We start from the raw sequence: 20,522 nt of genomic DNA, 5'->3' as shown, positions 1-20,522 counted from the left end.
AGAAGTAAGCACAAAGAGCGGGGCCCTGCTGCCCGTGACCAAAGTCCACAAGACAGTTTATAGAGGAAATTGTTGCTTACTGTGAGTGAAATTTGGAATAGTTGCATTGTGAAAAGCTTGAACTGCTACCTGTTTGTGCTTCATTTTTCTGTTGGTATCTATGTGTGTAAAAAAGAGTTTAATCAGTCTATAAATTTGCATCACAAACAAGACGGAAGATAAAATCTGGCTGTTCTGTGCTGTTGTGTTTTCCTCCTTGTATCCTTAATGAAATCTAGCAATTTAGTAAACAGTTTCTCTTTTCCTGTGTTCTGCTGATGACTTACAGCCAAGCTTAGAATTTATTGTAAGGTCCAGGTTAAAAGAGAAATAGCAGAGTAAGTGACAAGTTTGATAAAGAACCCGTTTGTCAGATGATTCATTTAAATAAAGTAATTACTGTACAACATTTTAAAAACAAATTAACCACAGGATTCTACAAGGGAAGGGAAAAAAAAATCAATGTTAACTCAAGATATAAATCATGCTCCAGAAATGAGGCTATTATTGCTAAGCACGAAAACAAGCACTGGCTTTCAAGGTAGGCTGCTGGTAGCACATACACGAGACAAAGCTTAAATTTTTGAGTCCTTCCTTGCACTTCCCTCTTCTCCTCCCCAGTTACTCAGCCAGATAGTGAATCTGCTGCAGCAGCTTCGGCCGACCAAAGGTTGCTTGGTCCTGACCAGTGGCTGACCTGACCTTTCTTCTGCCCAGGCGCTGTGTCTGCCCCCGTGATGAGCGGGGTCTGGCCACCTGAGTTCATGATGTTGCTGCCGACCCAAAACCAGGTGTGTGCCAGGGCCATAGGGGTTCCTTAGCTTCACACAGGTGTCACCACCTCCCCGAGGCTCTCTCACCAGATAGAGCTGAGGAGCAATGCCAGGGGTAGGTTGCCCGATCCTATCGCACGCAGGGATTCGCTCTCCACCAGCCACGTGTGAGCACGTCAGTGGGAGAACCCAGCGTTCCCATTCACTTAACCGATAATCCTGCTTCAGCGCGCCTGCGTGAGGAAACCTTTCACTTTCAGCATTTACTTTATGCAGTGATGTCCGCGAGGATGACGAAAAAAGCTGTATTTGCCCCTGCTTTGAATTTAGTTGTGGAAAGTAAGAGGCAAATGACTACTTGGCTAATGATGCTCTGACAGAAATGAGGGCTGAGCCACACCAGTGACTGCTCTGCGGAGGCGAGCGAGGGATGCGAGTCAAACTGACAACTATGACAAAGCATCAGTCCCATTCATCCTCTCAAGATAAAAAAATTCCACAGCAAGTAAAATGTCAAAAATATAAAAGCATACCTCTGTAGGCACACCTGAAAAAGCAGCTCCAGCCCTTCTGAGCAAGCAAATGTTTCCATTTAAAGGGGTCATCACGGACGGAGAGAGTTTTAGAAAAGGTCACAGCTGAATCAATTTCCATACCTCTCAATGGGTCTCAACATTTCACTTCAAGACAAGGGAGAGCTCAAAAGCTTGTTATTGGAAAAATTCTCTGTCCCTGTTTTAAAACTAGTCATAAACAGCAATAGCTAAAAATCGTTGACCTTTTTGATGGCAGTTATTGACCTGTCTCCCTGGGCTTTTGTGGTCAGGTTTCCTCAATGCAAAATACCTCAGTAACATATTTCAGTCCCAATACGGTGGATGTAGTATATTTTTTTAGCCACGTATACGCTGAATTGCCTGAGTACCCTTAAAGGAATTTCTGTAATTTCAGTCAGTAGTGTCACTTTGGTGCTTTCAAAGTAAAATGCTAACTTTTCAAAATATTTTCAAAAGCTATATCCCACTTGCAGAGACATTTTCCTTACTCACTCCATAGCAAATATAAGAACAACATCTTACTGAACTGGGTTTTTTTTTGTTATTTGCTACTTCCTATTAAAATACTACCGAAAGCCAGATGAAATGGAGGTAGGCTTACAGAGAAAGTACTGGTAGCCTGCAAAAAAGAGGTGTGAAAATGCCAGGCTTTTTGAGGGTGGCCTGTATTTCCTTCTGACACCTAAAGGGGACCAAAAGGGAAAACACACGTGCTGCTCTTAAGCCAGCCTGAGACCCAGTGGTCACCATAGGCATGCCAAAAAAAAAGCAGTTATTTTTCAGATGTAGATCTCGCTCTGGGACATTCTCGCATTCGTTATTTTTGTGGAAAAATTTCATATATCCCAATTAAATTTGTTAAAAGTCTCTCCAGCTCACTGGTGTCTGTGTGAGTCAGCTCTAAGGCAGGTTCATGTCCATGCTTACGCACTGGACCAGCAGTCAACCTCCATCTCACACCAGGAGTCACTGTGTATTGGCTATTGAACTGTCCTCCAGACGTATTTTAATAATATTCTTTATCACTAACATCATTCTATCTACTTTTGACCAGTGGAAAATGCTGGCAGTGTAGGGAAGTCATTTGCTTGTACTGTTAAAATAGAGAAAAGTATTCAAGCCACCAGATACAATGAGATTTAAAAGGTATATATTGCTCAGATTTGTATTTGCTGCCAGATTTTCTTCCCCTGGCATACCATCTCTTTCCTATAGCCAGCAGTCCCAGCAACTTAAAGACAGCTATTCATATAGGTATATGACTCCGGGAGTAACCATATTGATATCAACACCAAGTATTTTGATATTCTGACAGAAATTAAAGAGAGGCGTAAAAGAAACCTGAAAGCCATATGTTGTTTATGTTCTTATTCTGATTCTACACTTCAGAAGAATGCTGTTTGAAAACAAACATGCTGACCATGCTGTAAACAACATTTGAAATATTAAAACATACAGACTAAGAAGAATGGTACAGGCAAAATATAGTTAAGATTAACAAATAAGATCTTCCTCATAAAGACATAAGTATTTTTCCTTTTTCTAGGGAAAAGGGGGACTTTCTATGGTTTACATGTCTTTCCAGCTAAGGATGAAATTTTACTCCTACAAAGTTGATGTCCAGGTTTCCTTTTCTTGCTCAAAGAATATCCTAATTTCATAGTCTTGTCTGCCTGGGGAGGTGTCTGTTGCACAGGATGACACGCTGAATTAGCATTGTGGAAGCACAGGGCTCGCTGGATGTCATTGCTCCACACTTGAAGCTTTGAGCCACTGGTGGCTTTCAAAGGCAATTCAGTACCATGATGCGCAGGTGATTCACTAGCAGGATTTCCAGAAACATCCGAATATCTATCTCCTGGAGGGATTTATGCTTTGAGAAGCCTCACCTCCTTTCCACAGCATCATCCGAATGCCAGGAGGTCCACGAGACCTCATTAAAACCCACCTGTCAGTCACTGAAGAGAAATGAGAGTTAAAATCCTAATGACTGTGCAGCTATGTGCCACTGGCTTCCCGAAAGAGAAGCTGCTGCTGATGCCAAGTTAGTGTAGGAGAGTCATAAAGCCAAATTAGCACGCAGTTTGCCCTTGCTCTCTGTCACTACAGATACAGTCTCACACCGCTCTGTCGCCTGTAAGGCTGTGGACTCACACGCACTTACGAAGCTCAGTGGGGCTGGCAGAGTGGTGGGGGTAGGGCCGCTGGCTCCAAAAGGAACAGGGCAGAGCGCAACAGCGCTCATGAAATATTTTTTTTCTCCAGATAATGTCCACTTACAGAGTTAAAGAGCGTGCCACTTGGAATGAAAGCACTTGCTACTGGAAACCCCTTCCAAGCATTTTTTTCCACCCTTGCCTCTTAGCAGGGGACATACGCTCCTGTGCCACGAGGCGTCCGGCTGAGAGCCAGTGCAAGTGCACTCATTACAGAGCTAAGTCTGGGCATTCATCTCACCAGAAAAGAATAATCAAATGAGTTATTACTTAGAGGCTTACCTTTAGCAGAGAGTTTAACAGTATCTTCCTTTTTAAAGTTAGCTCACTGACTGTGTAAGATTAGTCCAGAAATTGGCTATTAACTCTAATTTATACATGACCTATAAACTACTCTGTTATGTGTGTGTGTGTATTAAAAAAAAGTTTCTCAGGAAGAATCATTAACGATCACAATCCTATAGCAAACAGTAATTGCATTTTACATTTACAAATCCAGACTGAAGCGGTTTTACTCTCCCAGGTTTTCATGGAATTAGATGCATGGGTTTGCGTTTGGCTCACAAAATGCAAACTGGACGCATTAACATTCTTTGCATGGGTGAATTTCGCCTTGCAACAGGGACCTCTGAGTTAGGCAGCTATTATCATCCTCATTTTACAGAGAGTGAAACTGAGAGCTTGAGCGACTTTCCTGCCATCACTCCCTCTTCAATCTGTTCAGAAGCTGTTTTGGAAACTTTCCATACATTGTGCTCTGTTTCAGCCTATTCCCGCCATTTTTCAAGCCCCTCTCCTTACCTTGGCATTCACCATCTTTGCATTCACCCAGCCTGGTTCCTGTCCAGCCATCCTTCGATTTTATTCCTCATTGCTACACCCTGCCAAGTGTCACTGACATTTCATTGCCTATGCCAGATCTTGGGTTTGGATCATTTTCCCTCTGTAACTCATCATCTGTCTGTGGGCTCCTCCTTTTAGGATGCATTTAAAACAAAACTTGAAGCCCGTGCCCTCGCTCTTTCTATAGTCTACCTGCCATCCAAATCTAAAATAAATGATGAGACGGTGAGCATAGAAAGGCAAATACCTTGCTCTGGTGCTCACCTGAATTTCCTGCCTCCTTTATCCTCATCTCTGCATTTATTTGCTCTGCTGTCTCTACAGATTGCAAACTTCTCCAGACTGCAAAAAATTTGCAGCCAAACAGAATAATTTGGAGCAGGGCTGGCTTTGGGAGGCTGGGCTAATGGCTACGTTTTCCTTTCCATGACTGCGTGGTAGGACTGGGAAGCTGAAACCTGGGGCAAGTTCATGACCTGAAACCCGACAAAGAAAGAGGGACGGGGGAGCAACTCAAGCATCAAATTCAGCAAATGTGAGGATTGTTTTTTTAAGAAGATTAGATTTGTTTTTAGAAAGGTCACTGAATATTTGATGAATTGAGTATCTCCTAGGTTCAAAACTGCACATCTGAAACCCACCTCTGGGCACAGGGTTTAGGACGTGATTGGATCCCAATCGTTTCTGTGAAGGTTTTTCTCCCAGCTTTAACAAGCGTTGAGGTAGAGTTTGTCAGGCTTTGCAGTCTGCTTCAGAATTTGCTTGGTTTAGACTGAACTCTCACAGGGACTCAGCCTTTCTGTTATTTTCATGCAACATGGTTAGTGCTTAATTACACAGCGACGAAACTGGCAGAAATGACATTTTAGTTTCAGCCCTCGTGCAGACAGGTGCGAGTTCTGCGGCTGCCAAAGAGCTGCAACCCCTTATACCAGGTCTGAATACATAACTCACAGCAAACAAGGCCTAGTCAAAGACTGAGATGAAGAGTACAAAAAAGAGGGAAAGGATCTTAAATGGAAAACGTTAAAGCACTTCTCTATCCAAAACCTTCTTTATGAGAGCCGGGGCTGGGGTTTTATAATTACCTGCACACTAGCAAGGTACTGCATTCAGTGATGCTTTTATGCTGCGGAAAGCAGAGGGATAAAAATATGTATGTGTGTATTCACATATATATAAAGTTGGGCTTATTAAGATACAAAGATCTGCCTTTTCCGATGGGATTTATTTGAGTTCAGCTTGTGAGTTTGGAGATATTTCCCAAAGGCTCAATCGGCATGAATCATGTTATAGAATTTCCAAGTAATGAACCTTTTCTTTTTTTAACAGGAAAAAAAATGGTTGACCTGATTTAGGTATCTCTTGCAATACAGTGGCAGTACTAGCCGGAAACTAAAGAATCATTTTAGAGGTGTAAACTGTCTATTTAATAGAAATTAAAAATCTATTGTCTTGCTGCCTTTATTGTATTTTTTTAACTCGATGCAGAGGCTAATCAGGAGGTACTGAAAATGCAGGATAATACATATGTTATTTATATTGTTTGCTGTTCTTCCCTCCACATAACCATACCTTCTTGTGCAAACTAGCTATTCGTGCATTGCAGCATTGATTTCAAACAAGACAAAAACAGGAGAGGGAGAAAATTGGTTCTAATTACCCACTTACACATGTAACGTTGGGTCCCATCGGAAGCTATTTCTGGCCATGCAGCAAGGAGGAGGGAATAAGAATGGTCTCCCTTTTCTTCTTGGAGCTAGAATTAGGCAGATAAGCCTTGCAGAGGCCAGGGTTAGATTTTGTGTGAGGTGTTTTCCCCAGGAGCAGGGCACTGGCTAAAGCAGTGCACGCAGAGTTTTGGCCTCTGCCCACACATACGATCTGGGCACATACAGCTTGTATGCTGTTCGTTGCAGAAGTACGTGGCACATCAAGCCTCCTCCTTCAACAGAACCACATTTTAATCAGGATGTGTGGTATGAACGGAGCCCAGTGAAACAGGGCAGAGCCGGGGTGAGATGCCGTCCCTCCCTGCAGCACAGCAAGGAAGCCCTCGACCAACGCAGCGTCTGTCCTCTAAGTGCTTCAGGTGAACATTTTTGGCTCAGTGTGAGCACTGCCAAAATGCTTGTGAGGATAGCTAGGAGTAAAAAAGCCATTCTTTTAGTTAACGAGATGATCTTGGTGAATGTGTTTGTTAACCTTGCATTGGTTGCAGCCACGTGGCTGGAATCCATGCCTTTTGCTGCAATCCTCCTGCTTTGCAACTTGTATGGCAAAAATGCTCCGGGACCCTGCAGAAACAGTGGCTTCATTCCACTTTTTTTAAGGCTCCCAGCTACAAAATAACAGGGTTTTAAATTTCACTCACCATCATGTTGTTCAGAAGAAATAAGAGTTTATTGAATGAGATAACTGTTTCCACTGATTTCAATAGTTTTTGATCAAATTCTCTCATGGCTGAGCATTTCTCCCACTATGCTGTAGCAGCTTAAATAGTCCCACTGGAAGAGAAATTTACTTTTTGGTGTCTTTTTAAATCTTTCAGAGCACTACTTCACAGACATGTTTTTCCTACATATCTGTCTGAGTCAGAGGATTTCCCTCTGAGACATCCAGACGTTTTGACATATTAATTGCTGGACTAAAAGGTGCTTCTGAAAATGGAAAGGGATAGAAAGGCAACATGAAAGTAGAGAGGAAGGAAGAATCACAGAAAACTCCCAATGTCTATATTAAGGAATAGAGTAAGGCAAAAAGAATTTCACAGAAATAAAAAGTAGATGAGGAGAGTGGAAAGAAAGCTCGTTGAATGAAGACTAAAAGGCTGATGGCATTGAGCCGTGGAACTTGCTGGGAGTTTTAATTACTGATTTTATCTGTTTCCATCTCAAATTTATCAGATTACTTAAAAAATATAGTAAGATTTGTTGCAGGTACAAAGTAAATGTACCTCACATTTGAGGAAACCTTGAACCAAACAGAGCAATAGAGACCCTATCTAAAAGAACAGCAAGGAAAATTGAATTCAAATGGGTATCGCCACCTGCTTTTACATAGGCACCTGGTTAAAACAGGAGGTATATGTGTGCAAAAAGTGCTTTACCACATTCCTTTGCAGTGGTTACAAGATATTAGACTTTCCAGAAAGTACCAATCCATAGCACGCACAGGCATTTTACTTGTTTTCTGCACTATGACAGCAGATGACCCATAGAAAGTTGTATATATTAATTCAACGTATATATTAATTGTATATATTAATTCAAGTCCTGAAAAGGTTCCTCTGGAGAGCAATCCTGAGGTGTGAGAACATAGCCTTACTATAAAGCAATTGTGAGTTTGCATATGCAATGGAACTACTTGACGATTAGCCATTTTTCTCAAGCTGTTAGACAGAAATAGAAAGACATTACAAAATCCTACACTATACTTTGCAATGTGTGTTATTCAGTAAACAGCATTTTTATGCATAAACATCAGGGCTATATCTTTTAAAATGATATACTCTTTCTTTTCATGAGTGCCCATTAAAGACTATTATCTGTAAGATGCTTAGGAACATAAGGTCTTTATTAAAGCCGAAGAAATCTGAGCTTATCCTGAAAAAGCATGGATAAACTCAGATCACAGACTATCCAAAAGTACATCCTTTCCAGAAAGGAGGTGGTGATGGAGGGAGGTTAAAGTTGGTAGGGGGGACATTTTAAACTCTAACTTTAGTCAGTTGCTCTTTTCTTTCTGAAATGCAGCTGTTAGAATTGCCTGAAAGGCAGTGCTACTTATCAATCCAGAAATTATTGACACGGGGGATGCCAAGAAGCCCACAGCCAGCAAGCTACAGCAGAGATCTTCATTTATAAGTGACTATGGACACATTGCATTTTTAAGCATGCAAAAATTAGTATCCTAATCAAGTATTTAAACATTAAGGATACAAAGATTACATTTGTTTTTGCTGCCACACACTGTGCATGCAGTAATATTGAATTTTGACTTTGTTTTCCTTCTAATACACAGCAATTGTTTATGGTAGATTCCTCTCAGTCTGAAGTTGGTCTTTTCACTCTGGAGGAAAGACTTAAAATCATTCAGCTAAAATGGAGAGGACTTTAACTGTCACCACCCTTTCTTCTCCCATGGTGTCTGGAGCTCCCCCAGGGCTCTTCACTAACCTTGCCGAAGTCTCAGCTCACGGCTGGAGCCTCTGCCCCACTGGTACAGGCAGTAAACGCAGTCAGGGGGGCAGGACTAACCAGAAAACAAGAAAACTGATTCAGTTCTGGTGTCTTTATCCTCCTCATAGGAGGGGAAATGAGACCTCTCATACCTTTTTTTGTTTTTTTTTATGGCAACGTGACATACTTGTGTAGCACAGAGTAGCCAATAAACCAGGGGCTCGGACAGTGGCCTGACATATGTGCCCCCTCTTTCCAGCCTCACCAGTAAATGCCAGTCTATACCCAAAAAAACTTTGTCAACAAAAGGCTGACAGTATGGTTCTGTTTCTGTGAAAGGCATAATAAAAATTTTCGTAACAAATTTGATCCCAGGACCTCTGTGGTCTTCCAACGCCTCTCTCCTGCATGAGGCAACATGTCCTGTACTCTTAACACTGAGCAATTGAATCGGAAATCTTCCTGACTCAGCTTCAAAAGTACATGAGGCAACACTTGGGAACTTCTTGGCACCTTCCTCTGCTGTCTGTTACCGAAATAGACCATTGAGCCAAGCGTGCTTCAGTCCTCATCAGACTGAAATGATGGCACTTCTTGTAACATCTCGGCAATGGGGAGCATCAGCTATGTTTTATAGCTATCAGATAAAGGTAGATGCTCAGAACCCAGAAGACGTGCATTAATAAAACATAGCCAGCCTGACATATTGCTTGCTGAGCTTGTCTTGGCTTACAGGGGAACTATGTAACATGTCTATTAGGAAAAGATTATTCTGTGGAAAAAGCCTTTGAGCTCCTCTGACCAAAAGAAAGCTAAGGACCGGCACCCTGCATAGCCCCTTTGTGAATAGAGTATGTTCATGCTGCAGCTAACCTAGTGGAAAATTTTCCCAAGTCTCCTTTACTGCTCTTGTACACAGCTGAGCCTGTTGCAACGTGACAGAAAGACTTGCAGACTTCTAGAAAGAGTGACAAAATACAGGTAAGAGTGCCACAAGCCACTCAGATCATGTCAGGTATGTAATTAAAGAAGTATAAACCTGAAGTTTAAACACAGAAACTTAAGGAAGACATAAGTGATTGAACTGATTTCCCTTAAAATAAATAAACTCCCTTCCCCCTTCATATTTTATTGGTATAGAGAAGGATATAAAACCAAATGTCACCACGTTTCCCACTGGATCAATTGTTTTGATTCTCCTAAAACCCCAAGCACATCACTGGGATGGGGTACTTCACTGACAGTCCCACACACAGGAAATCGGCAGATTTTGTTTAGGATTTACCTATTATTCTTTAAACTTTACAGAAATACATTTTCTTCCATCCTGATGGATTATTCTGTCCCTCTCTTACTAGCATTAATGTAGCTTCATCCTTAAATCCTCATGTAACAAAAAGGAGCACATAAAAAATGAGCTGACATTTTTCTAAACAAGGAATTATTTATATTGCAGACTCAGCATATAGCAGATGCTTGAAAGAAAAATACCAGAATACATTTTCAGTCTTGAAAAGTATAATGTCTAAGTAGGCTCATCTGAGATTATACTTTTAAGGGCGGGGGTTGCAGATTTTGCAACTGATCCACTCTTACAAGTAATGTTTAATCAGCACCTGCACTTTGAGTTGCTATATTTCTTTATAATAATGATGGTTGGCTCTTGAAAAGACACTTAGTTGAGGTGCCTGCAATTTAAAGCTTTCTTGGTAATTATCAATCTGGAACATTTCTATTCCTCAATCTACTGAGGGCCATTTGTGTCTGAAAAATATCTTATTCACATCTACATTTGCAAATGTTGAAGTAACAAGTGTAAACAGAATGCATCTGCACCTAAACACAACTTGACATGAAGTGTCAAATCATGTAATTTCAATAGAAATTTGGAATGGGTATCCAAACAACTGTTTTCTTGTAATGCTTTTTTTTCCCCACAAAAACCCCACATATTCTTCTAAAACCCATATTCTAGCAAGACTGATTTGAAAATACTTAGAATGCACAGAGGAAATCAAGACCTCCCAGCCATGTTAAACTGTCTGATGGAGAAGCAAATGGTGTTGGAATTCCTATGCACAATGGGGTCTAACATAAAGGGGATATAAGACCCTTAACTCCATAAATTCTTGTTTTGAGGGAACTTTCCAGGTTATATCATCACTTTTCTTAATGCTGAATATTCCTACAGGTGCTTTGGAACTAAACTTTCCATTTGTACGTGAATCTGGGGACTTGAGAGGTTCCTATTCAAATCACTCATGAAACCTGTGTAAGTGGTATCTGCACTTGGGTCAGAGCAACCGCATGCAATGCTACAGGCTTGGGGAAGAGTGGCTAGAGAGCTGCCCAGGGGTGTCGGTCAACAGCAAGCTGAATATGATCCAGCAGTGTGCCCAGGTGGCCAAGGTGGCCAACAGCATCATGGCTTGTATCAGGAATAGTGTGGCCAGCAGGACTAGGGAAGTCATCGTCCCCCTGTACTCAGCACTGATGAGGCCCCACCTCGAATATTGTGCCCAGTTTTGGGCCCTTCACTACGAAAAAGACATTGAGGTGCTGGAGCGTGTTCAGAGAAGGGCAACGAAACTGGTGAGGGGTCTGGAGAACAAGTCTTATGAGGAGCAGCTGAGGGAGCTGGGGTTGTTTAGCCTGGAGAAAAGGAGGCTGAGGGAAGACCTTATCGCTCTCTACAGCTACCTGAAAGGAGGTTGTAGCGAGGTGGCTGTCAGTCTCTTTTCCCAAGTAACAAGTGATAGGACAAGAGGAAATGGCCTCAAGTTGCACCAAGGAATGTTTAGATTAGATATGAGGAAAAACGTCTTCACTGAAAGGGTTGTCAAGCATTGGAACAGGCTGCCCAGGAAAGTGGTTGAGTCCCCTGAGGTATTTAAAAGATGTGCAGATGTAGTGCTTAGGGACATGGTTTAGTGGTGGACTTGGCAGTGCTAGATTAACAGTTGGACTAAATGATCTTAAAGGTCTTTTCCAACCTAAACAATCCTGATTCTATGATTTTAGGTAAGCCACTTTAATGCTGTGTAGGCAAATTTCAGGATACCTGAGCCAGCAATGTTCTTACCAGATAAAACCCAAGACCATAATGCTTGAAGTTCATACCTGGTGCATACATAGAAATGTCTTTCACCAGCAATCATGCTCAGATTGAGGCATTCCAGTGCTGGGACTTACTGCGCAATTCTCAGGGGTGAATTCAGTATAAAACTGAGTAGAAAAGCCTACAGTAGTTACATCTATTTTTCTTCTTTTTTTCTTCTCCAGAGTGTTTTTGCAGATAGCACTTTTTTCTGTGTTCCAGGAGCTACATGGCAACAGATATGATTTGTCTGTGGGTCTGTGGGGTCTGTGAAAGAGTCCTAAAATTCATTAAAAAAATAAAAATCCTCAAATGTGCATACATCCCTGCTTATCAGCAAGTGTTAAATGAAAATTCAAAACGTATCCCTGTTTATATTTGGTTGCAAATGAAATTATGGTAGCATGACTGTACACAATGATCCTTGGATTTTTACTGCAAAGGCTAGGTAGCCTGTTCTTGCATTAGAAAAGACTTCTGTAGCAGTGATTTGGCTGAAACAACATGAACGTGTGCAAAGTGCCCTGGCCGTTATCCTTTTCCTGTACAAAGATGTCATATGTATGCAAATTTTACATTCTTGAAAAGATTTGCTTGTTATGTGTGATGAGTGTGTTAGAAGTTGTGCACATTTGCACAATGCACACTTAAAACTGTGCTGCTCTGAAAATATACTTTTAGATTTTGTATCTCTCTGGTTGTTTTATCCAACATTCTGTCTCTGCAGGAATATTTTCTTCCTTTCTTTATTTTTTTTCCTGATCTAGCCTTATCTGTTATAGGCAATCAATGTGACTGAAGCCCAAGTCTTTCCATCGACTTCTCTGAGCCATGGATCAAGCCCAGATTTTGCAAGAAAAATTCTTACAGGATGCGGAACAACATTAGATACTCCACCTCTTCATAGCTAAGCCCTCAAACAGCTTCAGTGGGAACAGCTTCACCAGGAAATATTATATTAACACTAGTTAGAGATGTTAGTTATTATAGATATTATTTTTATTTTCCCATTTTTAAAAAGGGAAAAAGGATGACATGGGGAACTACAGGCTAGTCAGTCTCACCTCTGTGCCCAGCAAGATCATGAAGCAGGTCCTCCTGGAAACTCTGCTAAGGCACGTGCAAAATAAGGAGGGGATTGGTGACAGCCAACATCACTTCACTAAGGGCAAATCATGCCTGATAAATTTGGTGGCCTTCTACAGTGGTGTTACAGCATTGGTGGATAAGGGAAGAGGAACTGATGTCATCTACCTGGACTTGTGCAAAACATTTGACGTTGTCCCACATGACATCCTTGTCTCTAAATCGGAGAGACATGGATTTGACAGACGGACCACTCAGTGGATAAGGAATTGGCTGGATGGCTGCACTCAAAGAGTGTCTGTCAATGGCTTTATGTCTAAGTGGTGAGCAGTGATGAGTGGCATTCCTCAGGGGTCAGTACTGGGACTGGTGCTGTTCAACATCTTTGTTGGCGACATGGATAGTGGAATTGAGTGCACCATCAGCAAGTCTGCTGATGACACTAAGCTGTGTGGATTGGTCAACATACTGGAGGGAAGGGATGCCATCCAGAGGGACTCTGACAGGCTTGAGAAGTGGGCCCGTGCAAACCTCATGAAGTTCAACAAGACCAAACGCAAGGTCCTGCATGTGGGTCAGGGCAATCCCAAGCACAAAGGCAGGCTGGGTGGAGAATGGATTGAGAACAGCCCTGAGGAGAAGGACTTGGGGTTGTTGGTTGATGAGAAGCTCAACATGAGCTGGCAATGTGCGCTTGCACCCCAGAAAACCAACCACATCCTGGGCTGTGTCAAAAAAACTGTGGACAGCAGATCGAGGGAGGTGATTCTGACCCTCTACTCCACTCTGGTGAGACCCCACCTGGAGTACTGTGGCCAGCTCTGAAGCCCCCAACATAAGAAGGACATGGACCTATTGGAGTAAGTCCAGAGGAGGGCCACAAAAATGATCGGAGGGCCACAAAAATGATCAGAGGGCTGGAGCACCTCTCCTACGAAGACAGGCTGAGAGAGTTGGGGCTGTTCAGCCCGGAGAAGAGAAGGCTCCAGGGACACCTTGTAGCAGCGTGCCAGTACTTAAAGAGGGGCTACAGGAAAGATGGGGAGGGACTCTTTATGAGGGAGTATAGTGATAGGACAAGAGGCAACAGTCCTAAACTGAAAGAGGGGAGATTTAGATTAGATATTAGGAAGAAATTCTTTCCTGCGAGGGTGGTGAGGCACTGGAACAGGTTGCCCAGAGAAGTTGTGGCTGCCCCATCCCTGGAGGTGTTCAAGGCCAGGTTGGATGGGGCTTTGAGCAGCCTGGTCTAGTGAAATGTATCCCAGCCCATGGCAGGGGGGTTGGAACTAGATGATCTTTAAGGTCCCTTCCAACCTAAACTATTCTATGATTCTATGATTTCTTATAATTATACTCAGTTGTAATTATCATAGTTATTGATAGGAAAGTCAGATATGTTTGGGGTTTTTTTGTAAAAAATGGCAGGAAAATTTGGTTGTGGAAAATTTTACAAATGGGATAAAACTGTAGCAAAATAATAAATGAATAAGAAAAAAAAATAAAAGGAAGAAAAAGACAGTTCTTTGAAAAACTGGATACATCATCTCTGGGCTCCAAGAGGTGAATATCTGAGTTATGAAGTCATTCATCAGATTTTTAATATATAAAAGCTGAGGCTACTAGGTATAGCTATTGGGGGGGGGGGCGGTTAGCCACATGGCTTCATTGTCAGAAAATTCTATCAAAAGTCCATAAAATAACCTTGCCATGAAAAGGAAACTGTAATTACTTATCATTAGTACAGTGCATAAAATATGGCTTGAAACCCATTACATAGCCATAATTTCAATGTGTTACCATCAATCAGGAGAGAAAAGCTTAAGTTTCAAAATAAAATTAAAACTTCAGCTCAGGAGAGACAAGATTTATTTTCCTTGCTCAGTGACTCACTTTTCCTTTCTGTGTGTAAAGCTTCCTATACATTGGGTTACTTTGAATTTTCTTGACATTTTCTACGTTTGAATGGGCTTACATTTTTTGGAAGCTATATACTAAGTTTCGAAGTGACACCAAGGCTAGTCTCCCCCTGAAAATCAAACAGAGCTTGAATTGAGTTCCTCATGTTGACACATTCAAAAACCTCAGGGTGGATTACCGTAATGAGAGGATGGAGATTGTTTCACGTTGCTGAAGCTGCTGTGTTTTGCAGCTGTTGAAATTGGAGAAACAGAACTGCCTGAGCAATTCCATCAGTTCTTGTTAAGCATGAACTGCAGCTCCAAAAGAAATATTGGACTAAGGTTTTCAGATGCCCTATGTCACTTATGAAGGCCTTCTGAGGGGAATATGGCAGAGCTCGAGGAAAAGAAGGTATAAAACAGGGGCTGACTAAAGGGGCTTCTGAAGCAGGGCATCCTTGTGCAGAACATCATATAAACTCTTCAGATTCAGGCAGCACTTGTAGGAAGAAACAGACAACTTCCCTCAGAGTATGTGATTCTTGTCCCCATGATGCGAGTGAAACTTTTTCCCACTTACTCAACAGAATTAGTATTTAACCCTATATGCACATTCTTTAGTATTATCGTGTTGTTTTCAGTGAGTCAAGAAATAAGCTATTACAGTGAAACCCTGCTGTTTAAACACTTGGTGACTGGTGCAAATGTGGCAAAGTGGCTGCTTGGGTTTGCTGTGTTGACACATACTTTCTTCTCTTTATGTTTTCCTTAGTTATTTTGTGCCTACAAAATGCCGGTGCCTGTTGGGCATGACTTTGATCTCAGTATCACTGAAGTTTGGTAGGCTACCTCTATTTACCGTCCCAGATGACTTACGTCCAACATACACTAAAGATAACAAGTGAGTCAGGCCTATTGATTATTGTATTAAAGGACACGTTTGGTACAGGGAGCGTAGCAAATGGAGAGATGTCTCCAGTTATTACTCTCCTAACACGCAAACCTGGAACATCACCAATGTATGTGGCACCTGGGGATGGACAAGCCTCCAAAGACCTGGGTGCCCATAGATTGGTGAAAGTTTTGTATGGCACGAGTCACATAGACAGAGAGAGGTGTTTTTTTTTCCCCAAGGATGTGACACTTGACAGAGTGCTATATGATTTTAACAAACAGAGACAGTTTTAAAGACTGTAAGCCAGAATGCTACTCTTTGACAGGTTGTCATTTATTCAAATCAACCCTGAGTGCATTTCTGAAAGACGTGCCATAGTCACACAGAAGTTACTGGTCTCAGTTTGGAGGTAAGGGGACGAAATACTGCTTCTTGTTTATGATGGAAGATAGGTGTGGATCCTCTAATGATCCTGCCTGGCCTGAAAATTTATGAAATTCTAAAGGCAGTAATAAATCATACCAGAGATCTGAAACAAGATGGGCAGGAAAGTTTTCTTTCACAGTTATATATGTCACAACAAACTGGGTAACAGAATTATGTGCACATGTGGTTTTTGCTTGGTGACAAAACAAGCATTGCTTCTAACTATATATGTTTTCTGTGAGATACTGAACATTGAAAAATGGTCAAATTAACAACCGCAATACATTTTCTATGTAAATTAAATGCTGTGTAGACGACACTTCTAGTGATTATAGCTCTCTACATGACATATGTTTAATGATTTAGATTGGCTCCTGTTGAGAGGGATTTAATTTAAGGCACTTATGGCATTGGGCTCAAATTATTTGCAAGAGTTGATTGAAGCTTATGTTTTACCCTGCAGCTTGTGATCAGCTAAGGATCATCCGCTGAGTACATTTCATTTATCTCTTGCAGGATCTAAACTGTGGGCATTTGCCACAGTTTTCTCTCTCCATACATATTTTTTAACCAATTTCCAGCACAATAAGCCTTTGTTGTAAAATCAGATGTGAGAACAAAATTGCTGAATTCTTGTATCTGATTTTTTATTTATTTGTTAGGTCTGCAATTTTTAAGGATTCCCCAACTATTTCCCATGGCAAAAGGTTTTGGATGTCTAGTTCCAATCAAAATTAGCAAGAACTGGTCATCCAACCCTTTAAGAAGCTTTTAAAGTCTCCACTTTTCTGTCTATCTGTATCATTGATCATCAATGAAATGCTGATTGTAGGAACCTGTGGATTCACAAGTGTCACCATCAAATTTGGTAGTAACTTAAACTTAATCTGAGGTATGCAGCTACCACTAACCCTTCCCGTGCATTGTGATATTACCTCCCCATGTTGATAAACTCCATTAAGTAGTGTTTTGCAGCCATACGCTCACCGTAAAACATCTGCAGATGCCCGTGCACATCTCCTGCTGGAATGACATGGGAGCTAGGTGTGTAGCTTTCAATGAAGTTGTTTGAGTGTGAAAGTGTGATTTTGATCCAAAATGTAAAGGTCTTCCATTAACATTTTTGGCCTCTGGATTGGCCCCTCAGCACTCACTGGTCTAGCTCTTATTAGCAGTAATGATTGCTGAATCCAGGGGGAGGGTGGGGAATACAAAGTGCAGATGAGAGTAAATAATCAAAATGAATGTGTAATTTCCCCGTAGCGCAATGCCAGCTGGCTTGGAAAAGACTGAGGGCAACTGAAGCAATGGTTATTTCATTATTGTTTGAAAACTGGATGTCTGATGACGGTCTCCAGATTTGTCAGGTAGTTGGCTATTCTGCTCTGGTTTCTAGGAGCTCTGTGAAGGAGTGGGTTAGTCTTCCAGGACTCTATTAGGGCAGGTTCTCCAAATGTCCAAAGGGTGGGTTCTTGCGCATGTTAATTAGTCCTTTAATTCCTTGGGGGAAAGAAATCCAGCTGTTGGCTGCTTGTATTCAAAGAACCTGGTAGTGCTTGTAGTAGGGTGATGACATTGGGGGACAGTGCAACACAGAAACTCAAACTGCTGCACTTGAGTAGTGTTGACCAAGTAATGACCATGAAGCTTGGAGAACTTTGCATCTAAACCATACTGTTTCTGTCAATGACCCTTTTTCTTATAAAACCCAGCCTGTGCAGAGAAGACTTACACTCCTTACTAGCCTAGAACCATTCTGAAAACACCCTTTTTCCTCAGGGGGAAGTGAGCTAGCTTAAGCCCTGTGCACCATAGAAACCCTCTACAGGTAGCATGCAGGACTGGCCCTAGCCCATTGCAGAGAATCGATAGAGTCACTGCTGCAATCTGAGTCCACGTAGCAATAAATGCTCTCACTCAGAACTAGGATGTCCCCTCTGCTGACTGGAAGTTAATTATACATGTCTTCCGGGTATACTACATTTCTTGCAGGCAGTGCAGGTATGTCCAGCTAAAGCAGATGTAAAATATACGTTGAATGCTCAGCGAAATCCTACCAGAAAGCTGCCTGTGATTTAAGAGTGTTAAATAGAAATTAGCTAAATGAGTTTGAGAGGAGAGCAAACACCAAGCATTTTTAAGGAAAAGAGTCAGAATAGTTTGCACACATTGCATGTGAAATATCATGCTTTTCCGTGTGTGGGTATCTTGTAAACCTTCATTTTGATTTTTCTTTGCTCCCTAATGATTATTACATTTCCCTTTCACAAAATATGCAGTGTTTTATGGGACACACCTTTGACTTTACGTTCACTGCAGCAAATACAATCTCTGAAATATTAAATTGTTTCGGACAGTTGAACTACAGCCTATAGTTTCATGGTGTTAACTATCAATTAAAAGAAATGCAAGTTATTATATTATGGCACCTCCTGGACAGTTGCTGATGGAAGCATTCCTGCTGAGGAGATTGGAGGCACCTCTTTAGGGGATGCTCTGCTCAGTCCTGGTCCTGGAAAAGTAACTTGCAGTTCTGGGAATAGCCACTGACTTTCAATGCACATCAAGAAAATGGGAGTCTCAGGAAATAATAGTGAGAATTGGTATAACTGAATTGTCAATTGCATATAAATAGTGAGTGTACTACAAATTATTCCATTAAAATAAAAAGATATGTTTCTCAGATCATGTTACTGAATACATAAACCATAATCATCCTAGCCTCCAGAATATTATTAAAAATTTATGGAAATCAGAAATGCTGGATCCAAAAACCAGGTCCCTAAAATTGATCAAACCCCAACTATAGACAAGAGGTATGAAAATCTGAATCTTACTGTTCCCATTTATACTGGAGTTCTGACTTTTGACTTGCCCAGAAGTAGAGTTCAGCTACAAACTGGGATCTGAGCATAGATGTGGACTGAAAAGAAGACATAAAGCCATGGTTATAACTCTTTTTTTTACAAAATATATATATTTTTTTAATCATTTCTCCTCTTCAGATTGTTTACTATATGAAGGATACAATGCATAAAATTGCCATGTCAGGAATTCAGTCGCATGCCTTGTTCTGTTCTTTCAGATAGTACATGCATTGTCCATAATCATGGGATATTCTACTTTTTAATCTATGCCTTCATATGGTTAATCCTGCCAAAAATAATACCAGTTGATCTTGACAGGATTTCAACATGCGGTTTTAGCGTGCCAAGAAATGATTTCTTAAATTTGTCCTTCGTGAACTCTGACAGATGGTTTTTCTCTATTGTGGATAAATTTTTGTCGTATACATTATTTTGTGAGCAGAGGTAGACTGAAGGTTTGAATTTTAGAAAAGGCAGTAAAAACGTATTGTTAGGCATTTAGAATTCATTTTTGTTCAATAAAGCTTCAGCAGTAAGCTGAATAAGTTTATTAATATAAGAAATTGCTGTTGGTCCTTGCTACATTTCATTCAACGTGTGAGAATTTGCAAAAATGAAAGGCAGGAGAAAATAGAAGAAAATTAAAAAAAAAAAGATCATCAAAATTTTTGTGACTGATAAATTCCTGTTCCCTTAATACTTTTTTTATTTTTCTCAAGTGTTATCTGGTTAGCTTACAGAGAGTAATTTGGATCTTTTCAAAGGTGCGTATATCTTTAAAATCTTCTTCTGTGGTAACTAAACACTTTTTAAATAGCAAGTGAGCCCAGATGGCATGTGTTCAATAAGTCTGGGGGGAAAAAACAGCAGAAAAGCAAAGTAGCTGAGCTGCTAACAAAATATGCAGCTTCTCATTAGTGTAGGAATCATTACCATGAGACTCAGAGGTAGCAAACGTTGTACTAGTTTTTGGAAAAACGTGCTTGGGACTGATGTTGAGAATTACTAGCAAATTCACTACCTGATAGATCGATTGAAACGATAAATTACAATATGGAATTTACAAAATGGCTGATGAAAATAACCTGAGTTATATATATTTAATGATTAATTTAAAAATTGAATTAATTAGACTAACTCTTGCTATTGAGAAAGGACATCTCAAAGCTACTGTGAATACTGTCTTGAAAATCTTGGTGCAGCATCCAGCAAAAGTCAAAAAGCCAAACAGTGTTGAGACATTTTGAGAAGCAACACAGACCAGAACAGATAACACTCTCACAGCAGGACATAAATTGACACCATGGTCCCCATCTTTTTAGATCAAGAAAAACAATGACAGATCCCTCTGGTGCCATGGTATGTAAAGCCCAACTTTGTGCGTCATTACAGGAGAGCAGCCCCGTTTGGACTTGGGGCAGCAGAGGCCAGCCCTGCAGCCTGCTTGGCACCACGCGCTGCCCATCTGCAGGACGCCCGCTCCAGCTGCCAGGGGCAGACCCAGAACGGGAGCAGCAGCACTTCTGCTCCTTAGTGGGGACACTCAATTCCCTTAGCAGGGAGTTTTGCAGCCTCGTATTTCAGGACACCAGCTACAACCTATCAGCTTTCCTGTCATTCATATGCAGAAGACACACTTTT

At 41.2% G+C, this 20,522-nt stretch overlaps 1 protein-coding gene across 6 annotated transcripts in view; it reads right to left on the bottom strand.

Annotated features, from left to right (window-relative positions):
• Positions 1–20,522, bottom strand: part of GRIK1 (glutamate ionotropic receptor kainate type subunit 1) — a 174,346-nt gene that overhangs the window by 82,742 nt on the left and 71,082 nt on the right. Inside the window, exon 1 of one of the 6 annotated variants that reach the window (XM_054201287.1) lies at positions 742–755. The exons of 4 other annotated variants lie outside the window; for them this stretch is intronic. The gene's annotated coding sequence lies outside the window, so the exon portion shown is untranslated. Of the gene's footprint in view, positions 1–602; positions 718–741; positions 756–20,522 lie in introns of those variants that run through there. One more of the 6 variants, XM_054201276.1, reaches the window with a different exon arrangement.

The sequence above is a fragment of the Rissa tridactyla genome, chromosome 1 (assembly GCF_028500815.1).
Source record: "Rissa tridactyla isolate bRisTri1 chromosome 1, bRisTri1.patW.cur.20221130, whole genome shotgun sequence".
NCBI classification, from domain to species: domain Eukaryota; kingdom Metazoa; phylum Chordata; class Aves; order Charadriiformes; family Laridae; genus Rissa; species Rissa tridactyla.
This window is presented reverse-complemented; position numbering and strand designations above follow the sequence as displayed.